This window comes from Triturus cristatus, chromosome 1_1, assembly GCF_964204655.1.
Source record: "Triturus cristatus chromosome 1_1, aTriCri1.1, whole genome shotgun sequence".
NCBI lineage: Eukaryota > Metazoa > Chordata > Amphibia > Caudata > Salamandridae > Triturus > Triturus cristatus.
Window position 1 is genome coordinate 1,010,534,733 of NC_140579.1, and position 19,634 is coordinate 1,010,554,366.

Below are 19,634 nucleotides of genomic sequence, written 5' to 3' on the forward strand. Positions count from 1 at the left end.
AAAGCAACAGGACTCTGGCACTGTGTGCTTCCTCCAGCAATCCCTGTCAAAGCAACATGACTCTGGCACTGTGAGCTTCCCTCAGCAATCCCTGTGAATGCATCAGGACTCTGACACTGTGAGCTTCGTCCAACAACCCCTGTCAATGCAACAGGACCCTGGCACTGTCACCTTCCTCCAGCAATCCCTGTCAAAGCAACAGGACTCTGGCACTGTGCTTCCTCCAGCAATCTCTGTTAAAGGGACAGGACTCTTGCACTGTGAGCTTCCTCCAGCATTCCCTGTCAATGCACCAGGACCCTGGCACTGTCAACTTCCTCCAGCAATCCCTGTCAAAGGAACAGGACTCTGGCACTGTGTGCTTCCGCCAGCAATCTCTGTCGAAGGGACAGGACTCTGGCACTGTGAGCTTCCCCCTGCAGTACCAGTCAATGCCAAAGGACTCTGGCACTGTGAGCTTCCTCCAACAATCCCTGTCAAAGCATCCGGACTCTGGCACTGTGAGCTTCCTCCAGCAATCCCTGTCAATGCACCAGGACCCTGGCACTGTCAGTTTCCTCAGTAGGGCCTATCAGTGCAATAGAAACCCGTAAGTGTGAGCTTCCTCTAGTAGCTGCCATCAATGCAACATGACCCCTGGCATTGCCAGCTTCCCTCAGCAATAACTGTCAATGCATCAGGACTCTGACACTGTGAGCTTCGTCCAACAATCCCTGTCAATGCAACAGGACCCTGGCACTGTCAGCTTCCTCCAGCAATCCCTGTCAAAGCAACAGGACTCTGGCACTGTGTGCTTCCTCCAGCATTCTCTGTCAAAGCGACAGGGCTCTTGCACTGTGAGCTTCCCGCTGCAGTGCCAGTCAATGCCAAAGGACTCTGGTACTGTGAGCTTTGTCCAACAATCCCTGTCAAAGCAACAGGACTCTGGCACTGTGATCTTCCTCCAGCAATCCCTGTCAAAGCAACAGGACTCTGGCACTGTGAGCTTCCTCCAGCAATCCCTGTCGAAGCAACAGGACTCTGGCACTGTGAGCTTCCTCCAGCAATCCCTGTCAATGCACCAGGACCCTGGCACTGTCAGCTTCCTCAGTAGGGCTTATCAATGCAATAGAAACCCGTAAGTGTGAGCTTCCTCTAGTAGCTGCCATCAACGCACCATGACCCCTGGCATTGCCAGCTTCCCTCAGCAATCCCTGTCAATGCATCAGGACTCTGACACTATGAGCTTCGTCCAACAATCCCTGTCAATGCAACAGGACCCTGGCACTGTCAGCTTCCTCCAGCAATCCCTGTCAAAGCAACAGGACTCTGGCACTGTCAGCTTCCTCCAGCAATGCCTGTCAAAGCAACAGGACTCTGGCACTGTCAGCTTCCTCCAGCAATCCCTGTCAAAGCAGCAGGACTCTGGCACTGTGAGCTTCCTCCAGCAATCCCTGTCAAAGCAGCAGGACTCTGGCACTGCGAGCTTCCTCCAGCAATCCCTGTCAATGCAACAGGATTCCGAAACTGCGAGCTTCCTCCAGCAATCCCTGTCAAAGCAGCAGGTCTCCGGCTGTTAGAGTCGGGGATCTCTGGTTGGCGCAAGGTTGCCCTTGTGTCAAGCAGGAACCCTCTCCTCCACGTCAGGGCGCAGGATAACCCCTCGCGAATGACCCTTGCTCACCCTCTAGGTGCGTGGCGTGAGCAGCCAAGGCGATTCCTCAGGCGTTGTTGGTTAAGCACTTACAATCATACACACAGTAAATACATTAATCCACCCAGAAACGGACACCAGACTTGGATATATATAAAAATACGATTCTTTATGTAAAAATAAGGTATATATATCTCAGCAGACTTATCACAAGACCAATAACGTTTTCGCTATGCCACCAGGTTATACAGCAGGCAAATGTTCGTTGTTCGTAGTCTCTTTACTTGTAGTTCCAGTACTCACAGAGATCGGTTCCTGCGAACGGGGAAATAAGGCGTTGCGGGCCCCGAGCCCGATGCTGGAACTTCTTTCGTGGTGTGGAGAGTCGGCACAGGTCGGTGCAACTCTCAGCTTAAGGAGTGTTCTTGGGTCCTCAATCAGCAGGTGTGGGCACGTAGGCAGGCGCGGCCAGCGACCCTTTAGCACGGCGGTGCAGGAGGGTCTCCACAGCGGGGGCGGCGCGGCCTGAGATGTCCGGGGATAGCGAAGCGGGGTCACAGGGCACGGTCAGTGCAACTGGATGACCCGGCGTGGATCACAGTCGTCGGACGGCTTCCGGCAGGAGGGGTGATAGCGTGTTCAGCGCACTCCAATGGCAGGCGGTGACAGGGGTGCAGGCGGCCTGGCCCGGGGACAGAGAGCGGCTCCGGACGGAGCGGGGCTCTCACGGGATTGCGGCAGGCGAGCTCCTGAGTGTCACGGCCCTAGGAGGGGCGATGAGGGGCGCAGTCTCTTTTCCAGCGGGATGCCCACACGGCTCGAATTGGAGGATGAGCAAGAAGCACAGAGAACCCACTGTTCCTGGGGTTCAGTTCAGGGGGCAAGCTCAGATCAAGCCCTTGGAGAATGTTCAAGCACAAAGTAGCAAAGTCTTTTCAGTAAGTCCCTTCCTCTCCTTTCTCAGCAAGGCAGGCAGCAGGCCAGCTCCTCCAGCGTCTCCTTCTCCTTCTAGTCGGGCAGAGGTTCTTTGTGGTAAACAGGATTCTGATTTCTTAGGAGCCAGGCTCCTACTTTTATACCATGATTCTTTTGTTCTTTAGCGCCAGGGGGCCTAGGCCTGGCTCAGTCCAGTTCTGGAGCACTTTGTTATGGTGACTCTGCTCTTTCCTTTCAGCAGCAGGGCAGAGACATCAGCCGCCCCACAGGGGGTGGCGCCGGCTTTGTGGTGGCAGAGCACAGGTCTATTCAAGAGTCAAGGTGTACTCCTCCCACCCATACAGGTGTCACCTCTCTACCCACCACCTGGCAGCCAACCTATCTCTGGGGATTCCCCAACCCTGCTCCTTACTGTTGCCAGGCAGAACACATACACACAGCAGAGGCGGACTGAGATGGTCAGGTCAGTAAATACTAACTTTCTAAAAGTAGTATTTACAAACCCAGGATATTAAAATAAACTTGACTACAAGAAGTATTTTATCATCCTGAGTTCAGGCATACTAAACTTGACACTTCTACCATGCTCTCTGAGTCCACTGGGGTCACAGCGTTGGCGTGATCCCGGCAGCCCATTCTGGCCTATGGAGAGCAGGTAGCCTTCAATAGTGAAGAACGGAAATGGCTGTAATTCACTACTAAGACATGCCACACACATCAGGGCATGTCCTACCTTATGCCTACAATGCACCCTGCCCTTGGGCCTACCAGAGGGGTGGCTAATATGTAGGTAAGGGAAGGTTTAGGGACTGGCAAGTGGGGGCACTTGCGCAGTCAGCGCGACGGTCCCGGACCGCGCACAGGGTCTGCGGTGGCAGACCCTAGACACATTTTACAAGGCCGCTTCCGTGGGTGGCGCAACCAGCGCTGCAAGCCCACCAGCAGCATTGGCATTCACAAGCCCTGGCACCCCTGGTGCACTTTACTGGGGACTGACAGTGAATCCAATAAACCAATCATGGACATCAATTACAGGTACACTTTACTTAGGGAGCACTTGCACTGCGGCACGGATTAGCCGTGGCGCAGTGCCCTGAGCGGACGACACCAGCAAAACAGTCGAGGCACACCATCAAAAAGTGGGAGGGAACTCACGCCAAGGTGCCAGGTCTAACACGTGTCCCCTCCAGCTGAAATGTGGGGAGAACTACCCTTGCCCAGGGGGTTCCTCGTCACTAAGGCGGAAATACCTGGACAGACCGTCAGCGTTGGCGTGATCTGTACCAGGACGGTGTTCCACCGTAAAGTCCATACCCTGTAGGGAGATGGACCACCTCAACAGCTTCGGGTTTTCACCCCTCATTTGCATCAACCATCTGAGGGGCCTGTGGTCCGTCTGAACCCGGAAGTGAGACCCAAACAAGTAGGGTCTTAGCTTCTTCAGCGCCCAGACCACAGCAAAGGCTTCTCGCTCAATTGCACTCCACCTACTTTCCCGTGGAAGTAACCTCCTACTGATGAAGGCTACGGGTTGGTCCCAGCCCTCCTCAGTCATCTGTGAAAGAACAGCCCCTACACCATGCTCTGAAGCGTCTGTCTGCACTAGGAATTCCTTGGAGAAGTCAGGGGCCAAGAGCACGGGCGCCGTGCACATGGCAGTCTTCAGGGTGTCGAAAGCTTTCTGACAGGTGTCAGTCCAAATCACGTTCCTGGGCTGCTTCTTCGAAGTCAGCTCTGTCAAGGGGGCAACGATCGTTCCATAGCCCTTGACAAACCTCCTGTAGTACCCAGTGAGCCCCAGGAAGGCCCTCACTGCGGTCTGCGTCTTGGGGGGTTCCCAAGCCAGGATGGTCTCAATTTTGGGTTGCAAGGGTGCCACCTTGCCACTCCCCACTTGGTGTCCCAAGTACACCACGGAACCCTGCCCGATCTGGCACTTGCTTGCCTTGATCGTGAGGCCTGCTCGGCGCAGCACCATCAACACTTCCCAGAGGTGGCGCAGGTGTTCAGGCCAGGTGGCACTGAACACTGCGATGTCATCCAGGTAGGCGGCACTGAACGCATCCAGCCCAACCAGTACCTGGTTGACCAACCTCTGAAAGGTGGCAGGGGCATTCTTCATCCCAAATGGCATGACTCGGAACTGGAAGTGCCCATCTGGTGTAGAGAATGCGGACCTCTCTTTGGCCCCATCGGTCAAGGCGATCTGCCAGTACCCAGACGTTAAATCAAACGTACTGAGGAACCGGGCAGCCCCCAGCCGATCAATGAGCTCATCAGCTCTGGGGATGGGGTGCGCGTCAGTCTTCGTGACTGAATTGAGTCCTCTGTAGTCCACACAGAACCGGAGTTCAGGTGTGGCTCCCGGCGCAGCAGCCTTTGGGACCAAGACCACGGGGCTGGACCAAGGACTGCTGGAGGACTCAACCACCCCTAGCGCAAGCATTTTGGAGACCTCCTCCTTAATGCAAGCTCTGACCCTGTCAGTTACCCTGTAAGCCTTGTGCTTTACAGGCAAGCTGTCTCCTGTGTCCACATCATGGACGCACCAATCTGTGACACCAGGAACCAGGGAGAATCGGTCGGCAAATTGTCCCAGCAAGTGGCGGCAATCTTCCTGTTGTTCGGGCGTCAGGGTGGGTGAGAGGTTAACTCCATCCACTGACCCATCTTTCTCAGAGGCCACTAAGAGGTCAGGAAGAGGCTCGGTCTCCTCTTCCATTCCATCATCAGTGGCCAGCAGCATGCCCACTTCGGTCCTCTCTAAGTGGGGCTTAAGGCGGTTAACATGTAGGACCCTCAAAGGGTTCCTGGGAGTCTGCATGTCCACCAAGTAGGTGATAGGACTTTTGCGCTCCACAACCTCAAATGGACCTGTCCACTTATCCTGAAGTGCACACGGCTCCACTGGGGCCAAGACCCACACCTTTTGTCCAGGTTGAAGCTCTACCAGAGTGGCATTCCGGTCGTACCACCGCTTCATCTCCTCCTGGCTGGCTTCCAGATTTGCCTCAGCAAGTTGCCTGAAACGCCGAGTCTGGTTTCGGAAGGCCAGCATGTAACTATATACATTCTGGGGAGGTTTCCTGGGAGATTGCTCCCAGCCTTCCTTTACCAAACTCAGAGGTCCTCTTACCGGGTGACCATACAGAAGCTCAAAGGGGCTGAATCCTAGAGACTTCTGTGGCACCTCTCGGTAAGCGAAGAGCAGGCATGGCAAGAGGACGTCCCACTTACGCCTCATTGGACCGTCCAGGCCCATGATCATGCCTTTGAGGGTTCGGTTGAATCTCTCAACCAACCCATTTCCTTGGGGATGGTAAGGAGTGGTGAACTTGTACGTTACCCCACACTCCTTCCACAGGGATTTCATATATGTGGATATGAAATTGGTCCCCCTGTCGCTCACCACCTCTAGAGGGAATCCCACTCGGGAGAAAATTCCCATCAGTGCCCGTCCCACCACGGGGGCCGTCACTGTCCTCAGAGGGATGGCTTCAGGGTACCGGGTGGCATGGTCCACCAAGACCAGGATGAACCTGTTGCCCAGGGCTGTCTTGGGGTCCAGAGGCCCCACAATATCAATACCCACTCGTTGGAATGGTGTACCGACCACAGGGAAAGGTTGCAGAGGAGCCTTGTGCTTCCCTCCGCTCTTACCACTTGCCTGGCAAGTCTGACAGGTTCGGCAGTAGGAATCTGAATTCTTGTGCATTTGGGGCCAGTAAAAGTGGGTGACAAGCCTGTCATAGGTCTTGTCCATCCCCAAATGTCCTGCTAACGGCACATCATGAGCCAGCCCCAGTAGGAAGGTTCTGAACTTCTGGGGTACCACCAGCACACGGGCTGACCCAGGTTCAGCAGCCTTAGGCTCGGAATACAGGAGGTCACTCTCCCAGTACACGTAGTGTGTTTTGGCCTGAACACCATTGGCCTGGTCTGCAGCCTGCTGCCGCATACCCACGAGAGAAGGGCATTCTTTCTGCTCCCTGCAGAATTCCTCCCTGGAGGGACCTCCTTCTTGCTGCCAATGGGTCAGCTCAGGCAAGTCTCCCAGTTCGGCAATCTGTTCCCCGGTAGGCTCCAGAGCATCCCCCTCAGGGTCTACTTCCTCCTGGGCCGTGGGAACTTCGGGGGCCGGTTTCCCGCGCCTCCTGCGCCTTCTCCCTAAGGCCGGTTCCTGGACCTCTCCCTCAGGCTCCAGGACCCTCTCAACACCCCTACTGGCTGCCATGGACCGGGTGGTCACGCACGCCCAGTCGGGTAGACCCACCATCCTCAGATGCGTGGTCTTCTCCATCTTTTCCCAAGGGGAGCTCTCCAGGTCGTTCCCTAGCAGACAATCTACAGGCATGTCAGTTCTCACAGCGACTTGTAGAGTACCAGAGACCTCCCCCCACTCAAAGGGAACTTGAGCCATTGGACAACGACTCTCTACGTTGTCAGCATTGACAACCCTACAGTAGGCATTGGGTACAATTTGCTCTTGAGACACCAGGTGTTGCCTCACCGAGGTCACGCTGGCTCCTGTATCTCTAAGAGCCTCAACCTTCTTTCCATTGATGGTCACCACTTGCCCATATTTCTTAGTGTTAGAGGGCAGGTAGGTTACAGGGACCATCTCACTGTCTCCTAGCGAGACTAGGGTCATCTGCCCGGGACCCCCACCCTCCTGGACTGCTACTTCCTCCCCAAAGTTAACACTAGCTACTTGCCGGGGTGGAGCACCAGTGGGTGCGGTCTTACCAAACAGGCGACACTTAGGATCAGAGGCAATGTGACCCGGGTCACCACACTTATAACAATTGAAGGGCCCCTTTGGAACAGGTCTACCTGTCGGGGCCCCGTTCTGCTGCGGGGGTGGGGGAGGCTGAGAACCCTTCTGCTGGTTCCCTTGGGAATTACTTTGGGGGCCTTTTTGGAACCCCTTCTGTTTACCCTTGTCCCCCCCACTCTTCTGCTGGGGACCCTGCCCACCTTTGGCGGAGTCTCCCACTTGACCCTTGTGGACCCTGGTGCTGAGCCAGCGGTCCGCCTCCTCAGCAAGCTTCCTCGGGTTGGACAGCTTGCTATCGATCAGGTGCTGGCGTAGCTCAGGAAAACATTGACTGGACAAGTGCTCCCATGCAATTAAATCAAGCAGCCCTTGATAATCATTCACTTTGCTACCCTTCACCCAACCATCCAGCGCTCTGCAGAAAAAGGTCACATATTCCACATACGTACTCTCAGGGATCTTCTTGGTCTCCCTGAACCTCTGTCTATATAGCTCAGGAGTTAACCCATACCTGGTCATTAAAGCTTCCTTCATATGGGGGTATGAGGTTTGGAGATCTAAGGGTAAATCTAACAGTGTGTCACGCCCTTCAGCAAGGAACCTTCCCCACAACCCCGCTCCCCAGTCTTTCTCAGGGACCCGGTGTGAGGACATGGCCACCTCGTAGGCCCTAAACCACTGCCCTATGTCATCCTTTCTGAAATACTCCTTTACTACATCTTTGGGGATGTACACCTTGGACTCTACCTGCGCTGGTGGAGTGCTGCCACCAGAAGGAGCGGTGTCCAAACTTTTCGCCTTCAGCTCCAACTCCTTCAATCTGATATCATGATCCATTTGGCGTTGTTGTGCCTCCAGGGCCAACTTCTGCTTTTCCATTTCCATTTGTCCTGCCAACTTTGCCATCTCCATTGCATGCGCCCTGTCGGCTGCCCTGTCTGCCAGCTCCTCTGGCGACCGGACTCTGCTGGGCTCCTCAAGGTTGTCGGGTGGAACGATGTCCCCCGCATTCCGTAGGTCTCGTGACTCCTTCCAGGCTCTCAACGCCTTGGTGTACTGGGGCTTCCTCTTGCATCCAGCATGGGGGACTCTGAATTTTACACTGTAGCCTTTCAATTGCTCCATCGTGTAGCCTTCCAGTCTCTCCCAATCCACCTCATCTATTCCAGAAATCACAGAGAGTGCTCTTCCAGCGGAGTGCGAGCCAGGCATGGTTGCAGTAATGGCAGATGTCTCAACAAAGTTCAACAATTACAAACCTGTGGCTGCGTTATTTGGTCTGCTCTCACTATCTGGTGATTAATAATTCACTGTATGCAAATTATAAGTGCAAATCCGAAATCCCAACCGCTGCCAACAATGTTAGAGTCGGGGATCTCTGGTTGGCGCAAGGTTGCCCTTGTGTCAAGTAGGAACCCTCTCCTCCACGTCAGGGCGCAGGATAACCCCTCGCGAATGACCCTTGCTCACCCTCTAGGTGCGTGGCGTGAGCAGCCAAGGCGATTCCTCAGGCGTTGTTGGTTAAGCACTTACAATCATACACACAGTAAATACATTAATCCACCCAGAAACGGACACCAGACTTGGATATATATAAAAATACGATTCTTTATGTAAAAATAAGGTATATATATCTCAGCAGACTTATCACAAGACCAATAACGTTTTCGCTATGCCACCAGGTTATACAGCAGGCAAATGTTCGTTGTTCGTAGTCTCTTTACTTGTAGTTCCAGTACTCACAGAGATCGGTTCCTGCGAACGGGGAAATAAGGCGTTGCGGGCCCCGAGCCCGATGCTGGAACTTCTTTCGTGGTGTGGAGAGTCGGCACAGGTCGGTGCAACTCTCAGCTTAAGGAGTGTTCTTGGGTCCTCAATCAGCAGGTGTGGGCACGTAGGCAGGCGCGGCCAGCGACCCTTTAGCACGGCGGTGCAGGAGGGTCTCCACAGCGGGGGCGGCGCGGCCTGAGATGTCCGGGGATAGCGAAGCGGGGTCACAGGGCACGGTCAGTGCAACTGGATGACCCGGCGTGGATCACAGTCGTCGGACGGCTTCCGGCAGGAGGGGTGATAGCGTGTTCAGCGCACTCCAATGGCAGGCGGTGACAGGGGTGCAGGCGGCCTGGCCCGGGGACAGAGAGCGGCTCCGGACGGAGCGGGGCTCTCACGGGATTGCGGCAGGCGAGCTCCTGAGTGTCACGGCCCTAGGAGGGGCGATGAGGGGCGCAGTCTCTTTTCCAGCGGGATGCCCACACGGCTCGAATTGGAGGATGAGCAAGAAGCACAGAGAACCCACTGTTCCTGGGGTTCAGTTCAGGGGGCAAGCTCAGATCAAGCCCTTGGAGAATGTTCAAGCACAAAGTAGCAAAGTCTTTTCAGTAAGTCCCTTCCTCTCCTTTCTCAGCAAGGCAGGCAGCAGGCCAGCTCCTCCAGCGTCTCCTTCTCCTTCTAGTCGGGCAGAGGTTCTTTGTGGTAAACAGGATTCTGATTTCTTAGGAGCCAGGCTCCTACTTTTATACCATGATTCTTTTGTTCTTTAGCGCCAGGGGGCCTAGGCCTGGCTCAGTCCAGTTCTGGAGCACTTTGTTATGGTGACTCTGCTCTTTCCTTTCAGCAGCAGGGCAGAGACATCAGCCGCCCCACAGGGGGTGGCGCCGGCTTTGTGGTGGCAGAGCACAGGTCTATTCAAGAGTCAAGGTGTACTCCTCCCACCCATACAGGTGTCACCTCTCTACCCACCACCTGGCAGCCAACCTATCTCTGGGGATTCCCCAACCCTGCTCCTTACTGTTGCCAGGCAGAACACATACACACAGCAGAGGCGGACTGAGATGGTCAGGTCAGTAAATACTAACTTTCTAAAAGTAGTATTTACAAACCCAGGATATTAAAATAAACTTGACTACAAGAAGTATTTTATCATCCTGAGTTCAGGCATACTAAACTTGACACTTCTACCATGCTCTCTGAGTCCACTGGGGTCACAGCGTTGGCGTGATCCCGGCAGCCCATTCTGGCCTATGGAGAGCAGGTAGCCTTCAATAGTGAAGAACGGAAATGGCTGTAATTCACTACTAAGACATGCCACACACATCAGGGCATGTCCTACCTTATGCCTACAATGCACCCTGCCCTTGGGCCTACCAGAGGGGTGGCTAATATGTAGGTAAGGGAAGGTTTAGGGACTGGCAAGTGGGGGCACTTGCGCAGTCAGCGCGACGGTCCCGGACCGCGCACAGGGTCTGCGGTGGCAGACCCTAGACACATTTTACAAGGCCGCTTCCGTGGGTGGCGCAACCAGCGCTGCAAGCCCACCAGCAGCATTGGCATTCACAAGCCCTGGCACCCCTGGTGCACTTTACTGGGGACTGACAGTGAATCCAATAAACCAATCATGGACATCAATTACAGGTACACTTTACTTAGGGAGCACTTGCACTGCGGCACGGATTAGCCGTGGCGCAGTGCCCTGAGCGGACGACACCAGCAAAACAGTCGAGGCACACCATCAAAAAGTGGGAGGGAACTCACGCCAAGGTGCCAGGTCTAACACCGGCACTGCGAGCTTCCTCCAGCAATCCCTGTCAATGCTACAGGACCCTGGCACTGTCAGCTTCCTCCAGCAATCCCTGTCAAATCAACAGGACTCTTGCACTGTGTGCTTCCTCCAGCAATCTCTGTCAAAGCAACAAGACTCTGGCACTGTGAGCTTCGTCCAACAATCCCTGTCAAAGCATCCGGACTCTGGCACTGTGAGCTTCCTCCAACAATACCTGTCAAAGCAACAGGACTCTGGCACTGTGAGCTTCCTGCAGCAATCCCTGTCAAAGCAACAGGACTCTGGCACTGTGAGCTTCATCCAACAATCCCTGCCAATGCAACAGGACGCTGGCACTGTCCGCTTCCTCCAGCAATCCCTGTCAATGCAACAGGACCCTGGCACTGTGAGCTTCCTCCAGCAATCCCTGTCAAAGCAACAGGACTCTGGCACTGTGAGCTTCCTCCAGCAATCCCTGTCAATGCACCAGGACCCTGGCACTGTCAGCTTCCTCAGTAGGGCCTATCAATGCAATAGAAACCCGTAAGTGTGAGCTTCCTCTAGTAGCTGCCATCAACATGACCCCTGGCATTGCCAGCTTCCCTCAGTAATCCCTGTCAATGCATCAGGACTCTGACACTGTGTGCTTCCTCCAGCAATCTCTGTCAAAGCGACAGGACTCTGGCACTGTGAGCTTCCCCCTGCACTGCCAGTCAATGCCAAAGGACTCTGGCACTGTGAGTTTTGTCCAACAATACCTGTCAAAGCATCCGGACTCTGGCACTGTGAGCTTCCTCCAACAATACCTGTCAAAGCAACTGTGCTCTGGCACTGTGAGCTTCCCTCAGCAATCCCTGTCAATGCATCACGACTCTGACACTGTGAGCTTCGTCCAACAATCCCTGTCAAGGCAACAGGACCCTGGCACTGTCAGCTTCCTCCAGCAATCCCTGTCAAAGCAACAGGACTCTGGCACTGTGTGCTTCCTCCAGCAATCCCTGTCAAAGCAACATGACTCTGGCACTGTGAGCTTCCCTCAGCAATCCCTGTGAATGCATCAGGACTCTGACACTGTGAGCTTCGTCCAACAACCCCTGTCAATGCAACAGGACCCTGGCACTGTCACCTTCCTCCAGCAATCCCTGTCAAAGCAACAGGACTCTGGCACTGTGCTTCCTCCAGCAATCTCTGTTAAAGGGACAGGACTCTTGCACTGTGAGCTTCCTCCAGCATTCCCTGTCAATGCACCAGGACCCTGGCACTGTCAACTTCCTCCAGCAATCCCTGTCAAAGGAACAGGACTCTGGCACTGTGTGCTTCCTCCAGCAATCTCTGTCGAAGGGACAGGACTCTGGCACTGTGAGCTTCCCCCTGCAGTACCAGTCAATGCCAAAGGACTCTGGCACTGTGAGCTTCCTCCAACAATCCCTGTCAAAGCATCCGGACTCTGGCATTGTGAGCTTCCTCCAGCAATCCCTGTCAATGCATTAGGACCCTGGCACTGTCAGCTTCCTCAGTAGGGCCTATCAGTGCAATAGAAACCCGTAAGTGTGAGCTTCCTCTAGTAGCTGCCATCAATGCAACATGACCCCTGGCATTGCCAGCTTCCCTCAGCAATAACTGTCAATGCATCAGGACTCTGACACTGTGAGCTTCGTCCAACAATCCCTGTCAATGCAACAGGACCCTGGCACTGTCAGCTTCCTCCAGCAATCCCTGTCAAAGCAACAGGACTCTGGCACTGTGTGCTTCCTCCAGCATTCTCTGTCAAAGCGACAGGGCTCTTGCACTGTGAGCTTCCCGCTGCAGTGCCAGTCAATGCCAAAGGACTCTGGTACTGTGAGCTTCGTCCAACAATCCCTGTCAAAGCAACAGGACTCTGGCACTGTGATCTTCCTCCAGCAATCCCTGTCAAAGCAACAGGACTCTGGCACTGTGAGCTTCCTCCAGCAATCCCTGTCAAAGCAACAGGACTCTGGCACTGTGAGCTTCCTCCAGCAATCCCTGTCAATGCACCAGGACCCTGGCACTGTCAGCTTCCTCAGTAGGGCCTATCAATGCAATAGAAACCCGTAAGTGTGAGCTTCCTCTAGTAGCTGCCATCAACGCACCATGACCCGTGGCATTGCCAGCTTCCCTCAGCAATCCCTGTCAATGCATCAGGACTCTGACACTATGAGCTTCGTCCAACAATCCCTGTCAATGCAACAGGACCCTGGCACTGTCAGCTTCCTCCAGCAATCCCTGTCAAAGCAACAGGACTCTGGCACTGTCAGCTTCCTCCAGCAATGCCTGTCAAAGCAACAGGACTCTGGCACTGTCAGCTTCCTCCAGCAATCCCTGTCAAAGCAGCAGGACTCTGGCACTGTGAGCTTCCTCCAGCAATCCCTGTCAAAGCAGCAGGACTCTGGCACTGCGAGCTTCCTCCAGCAATCCCTGTCAATGCAACAGGATTCCGAAACTGCGAGCTTCCTCCAGCAATCCCTGTCAAAGCAGCAGGTCTCCGGCACTGCGAGCTTCCTCCAGCAATCCCTGTGAATGCTACAGGACCCTGGCACTGTCAGCTTCCTCCAGCAATCCCTGTCAAAGCAACAGGACTCTTGCACTGTGTGCTTCCTCCAGCAATCTCTGTCAAAGCAACAAGACTCTGGCACTGTGAGCTTCGTCCAACAATCCCTGTCAAAGCATCCGGACTCTGGCACTGTGTGCTTCCTCCAACAATACCTGTCAAAGCAACAGGACTCTGGCACTGTGAGCTTCCTGCAGCAATCCCTGTCAAAGCAACAGGACTCTGGCACTGTGAGCTTCGTCCAACAATCCCTGCCAATGCAACAGGATGCTGGCACTGTCCGCTTCCTCCAGCAATCCCTGTCAATGCAACAGGACCCTGGCACTGTGAGCTTCCTCCAGCAATCCCTGTCAAAGCAACAGGACTCTGGCACTGTGAGCTTCCTCCAGCAATCCCTGTCAATGCACCAGGACCCTGGCACTGTCAGCTTCCTCAGTAGGGCCTATCAATGCAATAGAAACCCGTAAGTGTGAGCTTCCTCTAGTAGCTGCCATCAACGCACCATGACCCCTGGCATTGCCAGCTTCCCTCAGCAATCCCTGTCAATGCATCAGGACTCTGCCACTATGAGCTTCGTCCAACAATCCCTGTCAATGCAACAGGACCCTGGCACTGTCAGCTTCCTCCAGCAATCCCTGTCAAAGCAACAGGACTCTGGCACTGTCAGCTTCCTCCAGCAATGCCTGTCAAAGCAACAGGACTCTGGCACTGTCAGCTTCCTCCAGCAATCCCTGTCAAAGCAGCAGGACTCTGGCACTGTGAGCTTCCTCCAGCAATCCCTGTCAAAGCAGCAGGACTCTGGCACTGCGAGCTTCCTCCAGCAATCCCTGTCAATGCAACAGGATTCCGAAACTGCGAGCTTCCTCCAGCAATCCCTGTCAAAGCAGCAGGACTCCGGCACTGCGAGCTTCCTCCAGCAATCCCTGTAAATGCTACAGGACCCTGGCACTGTCAGCTTCCTCCAGCAATCCCTGTCAAAGCAACAGGACTCTTGCACTGTGTGCTTCCTCCAGCAATCTCTGTCAAAGCAACAAGACTCTGGCACTGTGAGCTTCGTCCAACAATCCCTGTCAAAGCAACCGGACTCTGGCACTGTGAGCTTCCTCCAACAATACCTGTCAAAGCAACAGGACTCTGGCACTGTGAGCTTCCTGCAGCAATCCCTGTCAAAGCAACAGGACTCTGGCACTGTGAGCTTCGTCCAACAATCCCTGCCAATGCAACAGGACGCAGGCACTGTCCGCTTCCTCCAGCAATCCCTGTCAATGCACCAGGACCCTGGCACTGTCAGCTTCCTCCAGCAATCCCTGTCAAAGCAACAAGACTCTGGCACTGTGAGCTTCCTCCAGCAATCTCTGTCAAAGCGACAGGACTCTGGCACTGTGAGCTTCCTCCAGCAATCCCTGTCAAAGCAACAGGAGTCTGGCACTGTGAGCTTCCTCCAGCAATCCCTGTAAATGCACCAGGACCCTGGCACTGTCAGCTTCCTCCTGCAATCCCTGTTAAAGCAACAGGACTCTGGCACTGTGTGCTTCCTCCAGCAATCTCTGTCAAAGGGACAGGACTCTGGCACTGTGAGCTTCCCCCTGCAGTGCCAGTCAATGCCAAAGGACTCTGGGACTGTGAGCTTCATCCAACAATCCCTGTCAAAGCATCCGGACTCTGGCACTGTGAGCTTCCTCCAACAATACCTGTCAAAGCAAAAGGACTCTGGCACTGTGAGCTTCCTCCAGCAATCCCTGTCAATGCACCAGGACCCTGGCACTGTCCGCTTCCTCAGTAGGGCCTTTCAATGCAATAGAAACCCGTAAGTGTGAGCTTCCTCCAGCAGCTGCCATCAACGCAACATGACCCCTGGCATTGCCAGCTTCCCTCAGCGATCCCTGTCAATGCATCAGGACTCTGACACTGTGAGCTTCGTCCAACAATCCCTGTCAATGCAACAGGACCCTGGCACTGTCAGCTTCCTCCAGCAATCCCTGTCAAAGCGACAGGACCCTGGCACTGTGAGATTCCTCCAGCAATCCCTGTCAAAGCAACAGGACTCTGGCACTGTGTGCTTCCTCCAGCAATCTCTGTCAAAGGGACAGGACTCTGGCACTGTGAGCTTCCTCCAGCAATCCCTGTCAATGCACCAGGACCCTGGCACTGTCAGCTTCCTCAGTAGGGCCAATCAATGCAATAGAAACCCCCAAGTGTGAGCTTCCTCTAGTAGCTGCCATCAACGCAACATGACCCCTGGCATTGCCAGCTTCCCTCAGCAATCCCTGTCAATGCATCAGGACTCTGACACTGTGAGCATTGTCCAACAATCTCTGTCAAAGCGACAGGACTCTGGCACTGTGAGCTTCCCCTTGCAGTGCCAGTCAATGCCAAAGGACTCTCGCACTGTGAGCTTCGTCCAACAATCCCTGTCAAAGCACCCGGACTCTGGCACTGTGAGCTTCCTCCACCAATACCTGTCAAAGCAACAGGACTCTGGCACTGTGAGCTTCCTCCAGCAATCCCCATCAATGCACCAGGACCCTGGCACTGTCAGCTTCCTCAGTAGGGCCTTTCAATGCAATAGAAACCCGTAAGTGTGAGCTTCCTCTAGCAGCTGCCATCAACGCAACTTGACCCCTGGCATTGCCAGCTTCCCTCAGCAATCCCTGTCAATGCATCAGGACTCTGTCACTGTGAGCTTTGTCCAACAATCCCTGTCAAAGCATCCGGACTCTGGCACTGTGAGCTTCCTCCAACAATACCTGTCAAAGCAACAGGACTCTGGCACTGTGAGCTTCCCTCAGCAATCCCTGTCAATACATCAGGACTCTGGCACTGTGCTTCCTCCAGCAATCTCTGTCAAAGCGACAGGACTCTTGCACTGTGAGCTTCCTCCAGCATTCCCTGTCAATGCACCAGGACCCTGGCACTGTCAGCTTCCTCCAGCAATCCCTGTCAAAGGAACAGGACTCTGGCACTGTGTGCTTCCTCCAGCAATCTCTGTCAAAGGGACAGGACTCTGGCACTGTGAGCTTCCCCCTGCAGTACCAGTCAATGCCAAAGGACTCTGGCACTGTGAGCTTCATCCAACAATCCCTGTCAAAGCATCCGGACTCTGGCACTGTGAGCTTCCTCCTGCAATCCCTGTCAAAGCATCCGGACTCTGGCACTGTGAGCTTCCTCCACCAATCCCTGTCAATGCAACAGGATTCCGAAACTGTGAGCTTCCTCCAGCAATCCCTGTCAAAGCAGCAGGACTCTGGCACTGCAAGCTTCCTCCAGCAATCCCTGTCAATGCAACAGGACCCTGGCACTGTCAGCTTCCTCCAGCAATCCCTGTCAAAGCAACAGGACTCTGGCACTGTGTGCTTCCTCCAGCAATCTCTGTCAAAGCAACAAGACTCTGGCACTTTGAGCTTCGTCCAACAATCCCTGTCAAAGCATCCGGACTCTGGCACTGTGAGCTTCCTCCAACAATACCTGTCAAAGCAACAGGACTCTGGCACTGTGAGCTTCCTGCAGCAATCCCTGTCAAAGCAACAGGACTCTGGCACTGTGAGCTTCATCCAACAATCCCTGCCAATGCAACAGGACGCTGGCACTGTCAGCTTCCTCCAGCAATCCCTGTCAATGCAACAGGACCCTGGCACTGTCAGCTTCCTCCAGCAATCCCTGTCAAAGCAACAAGACTCTGGCACTGTGAGCTTCCTCCAGCAATCTCTGTCAAAGCGACAGGACTCTGGCACTGTGAGCTTCCTCCAGCAATCCCTGTCAAAGCAACAGGACTCTGGCACTGTGAGCTTCCCCCTGCAGTGCCAGTCAATGCCAAAGGACTCTGGCACTGTGAGCTTCGTCCAACAATCCCTGTCAAAGCATCCGGACTCTGGCACTGTGAGCGTCCTCCAACAATACCTGTCAAAGCAACAGGACTCTGGCACTGTGAGCTTCCTCCAGCAATCCCTGTCAATGCACCAGGACCCTGGCACTGTCAGCTTCCTCAGTAGGGCCTATCAGTACAATAGAAACCCGTAAGAGTGAGCTTCCTCTAGTAGCTGCCATCAACGCAACATGAACCCTGGCATTGCCTGCTTCCCTCAGCAATCCTTGTCAATGCATCAGGACTCTGACACTGTGAGCTTCGTCCCACAATCCCTGTCAATGCAACAGGACCCTGGCACTGTCAGCTTCCTCCAGCAATCCCTGTCAAAGCGACAGGACCCTGGCACTGTGAGATTCCTCCAGCAATCCCTGTCAAAGCAACAGGAATCTGGCACTGTGTGCTTCCTCCAGCAATCTATGTCAAAGGGACAGGACTCTGGCACTGTGAGCTTCCCCCTGCAGTGCCAGTCAATGCCAAAGGACTCTGGCACTGTGAGCTTCATCCAACAATCCCTATCAAAGCATCCGGACTCTGGCACTGTGAGCTTCCTCCAGCAATCCCTGTCAATGCACCAGGATCCTGGCACTGTCAGATTACTCAGTAGGGCCAATCAATGCAATAGAAACCCGCAAGTGTGAGCTTCCTCTAGTAGCTGCCATCAACGCAACATGACCCCTGGCATTGCCAGCTTCCCTCAGCAATCCCTGTCAATGCATCAGGACTCTGACACTGTGAGCTTTGTCCAACAATCTCTGTCAAAGCGACAGGACTCTGGCACTGTGAGCTTCCCCTTGCAGTGCCAGTCAATGCCAAAGGACTCTCGCACTGTGAGCTTCGTCCAACAATCCCTGTCAAAGCATCCGGACTCTGGCACTGTGAGCTTCCTCCAACAATACCTGTCAAAGCAACAGGACTCTGGCACTGTGAGCTTCCTCCAGCAATCCCTGTCAATGCACCAGGACCCTGGCACTGTCAGCTTCCTCAGTAGGGCCTTTCAATGCAATAGAAACTCGTAAGTGTGAGCTTCCTCTAGCAGCTGCCATCAACGCAACTTGACCCCTGGCATTGCCAGCTTCCCTCAGCAATCCCTGTCAATGCATCAGGACTCTGGCACTTTGAGCTTCGTCCAACAATCCCTGTCAAAGCATCCGGACTCTGGCACTGTGAGCTTCCTCCAACAATACCTGTCAAAGCAACAGGACTCTGGCACTGTCAGCTTCCTCCAGCAATCCCTGTCAAAGCAACAGGACTCTGGCACTGTGTGCTTCCTCCAGCAATCCCTGTCAAAGCAACATGACTCTGGCACTGTGAGCTTCCCTCAGCAATCCCTGTGAATGCATCAGGACTCTGACACTGTGAGCTTCCTCCAACAATACCTGTCAAAGCAACTGTGCTCTGGCACTGTGAGCTTCCCTCAGCAATCCCTGTCAATGCATCACGACTCTGACACTGTGAGCTTCGTCCAACAATCCCTGTCAAGGCAACAGGACCCTGGCACTGTCAGCTTCCTCCAGCAATCCCTGTCAAAGCAACAGGACTCTGGCCCTGTGTGCTTCCTCCAGCAATCCCTGTCAAAGCAACATGACTCTGGCACTGTGAGCTTCCCTCAGCAATCCCTGTGAATGCATCAGGACTCTGACACTGTGAGCTTCGTCCAACAACCCCTTTCAATGCAACAGGCCCCTGGCACTGTCACCTTCCTCCAGCAATCCCTGTCAAAGCAACAGGACTCTGGCTTTGTGCTTCCTCCAGCAATCTCTGTTAAAGGGACAGGACTCTGGCACTGTGAGCTTCCTCCAGCAATCCCTGTCAAAGCAGCAGGACTCTGGCACTGCGAGCTTCCTCCAGCAATCCCTGTCAATGCAACAGGATTCCGAAACTGCGAGCTTCCTCCAGCAATCCCTGTCAAAGCAGCAGGACTCCGGCACTGCGAGCTTCCTCCAGCAATCCCTGTAAATGCTACAGGACCCTGGCACTGTCAGCTTCCTCCAGCAATCCCTGTCAAAGCAACAGGACTCTTGCACTGTGTGCTTCCTCCAGCAATCTCTGTCAAAGCAACAAGACTCTGGCACTGTGAGCTTCATCCAACAATCCCTGTCAAAGCAACCGGACTCTAGCACTGTGAGCTTCCTCCAACAATACCTGTCAAAGCAACAGGACTCTGGCACTGTGAGCTTCCTGCAGCAATCCCTGTCAAAGCAACAGGACTCTGGCACTGTGAGCTTCGTCCAACAATCCCTGCCAATGCAACAGGACGCAGGCACTGTCCGCTTCCTCCAGCAATCCCTGTCAATGCACCAGGACCCTGGCACTGTC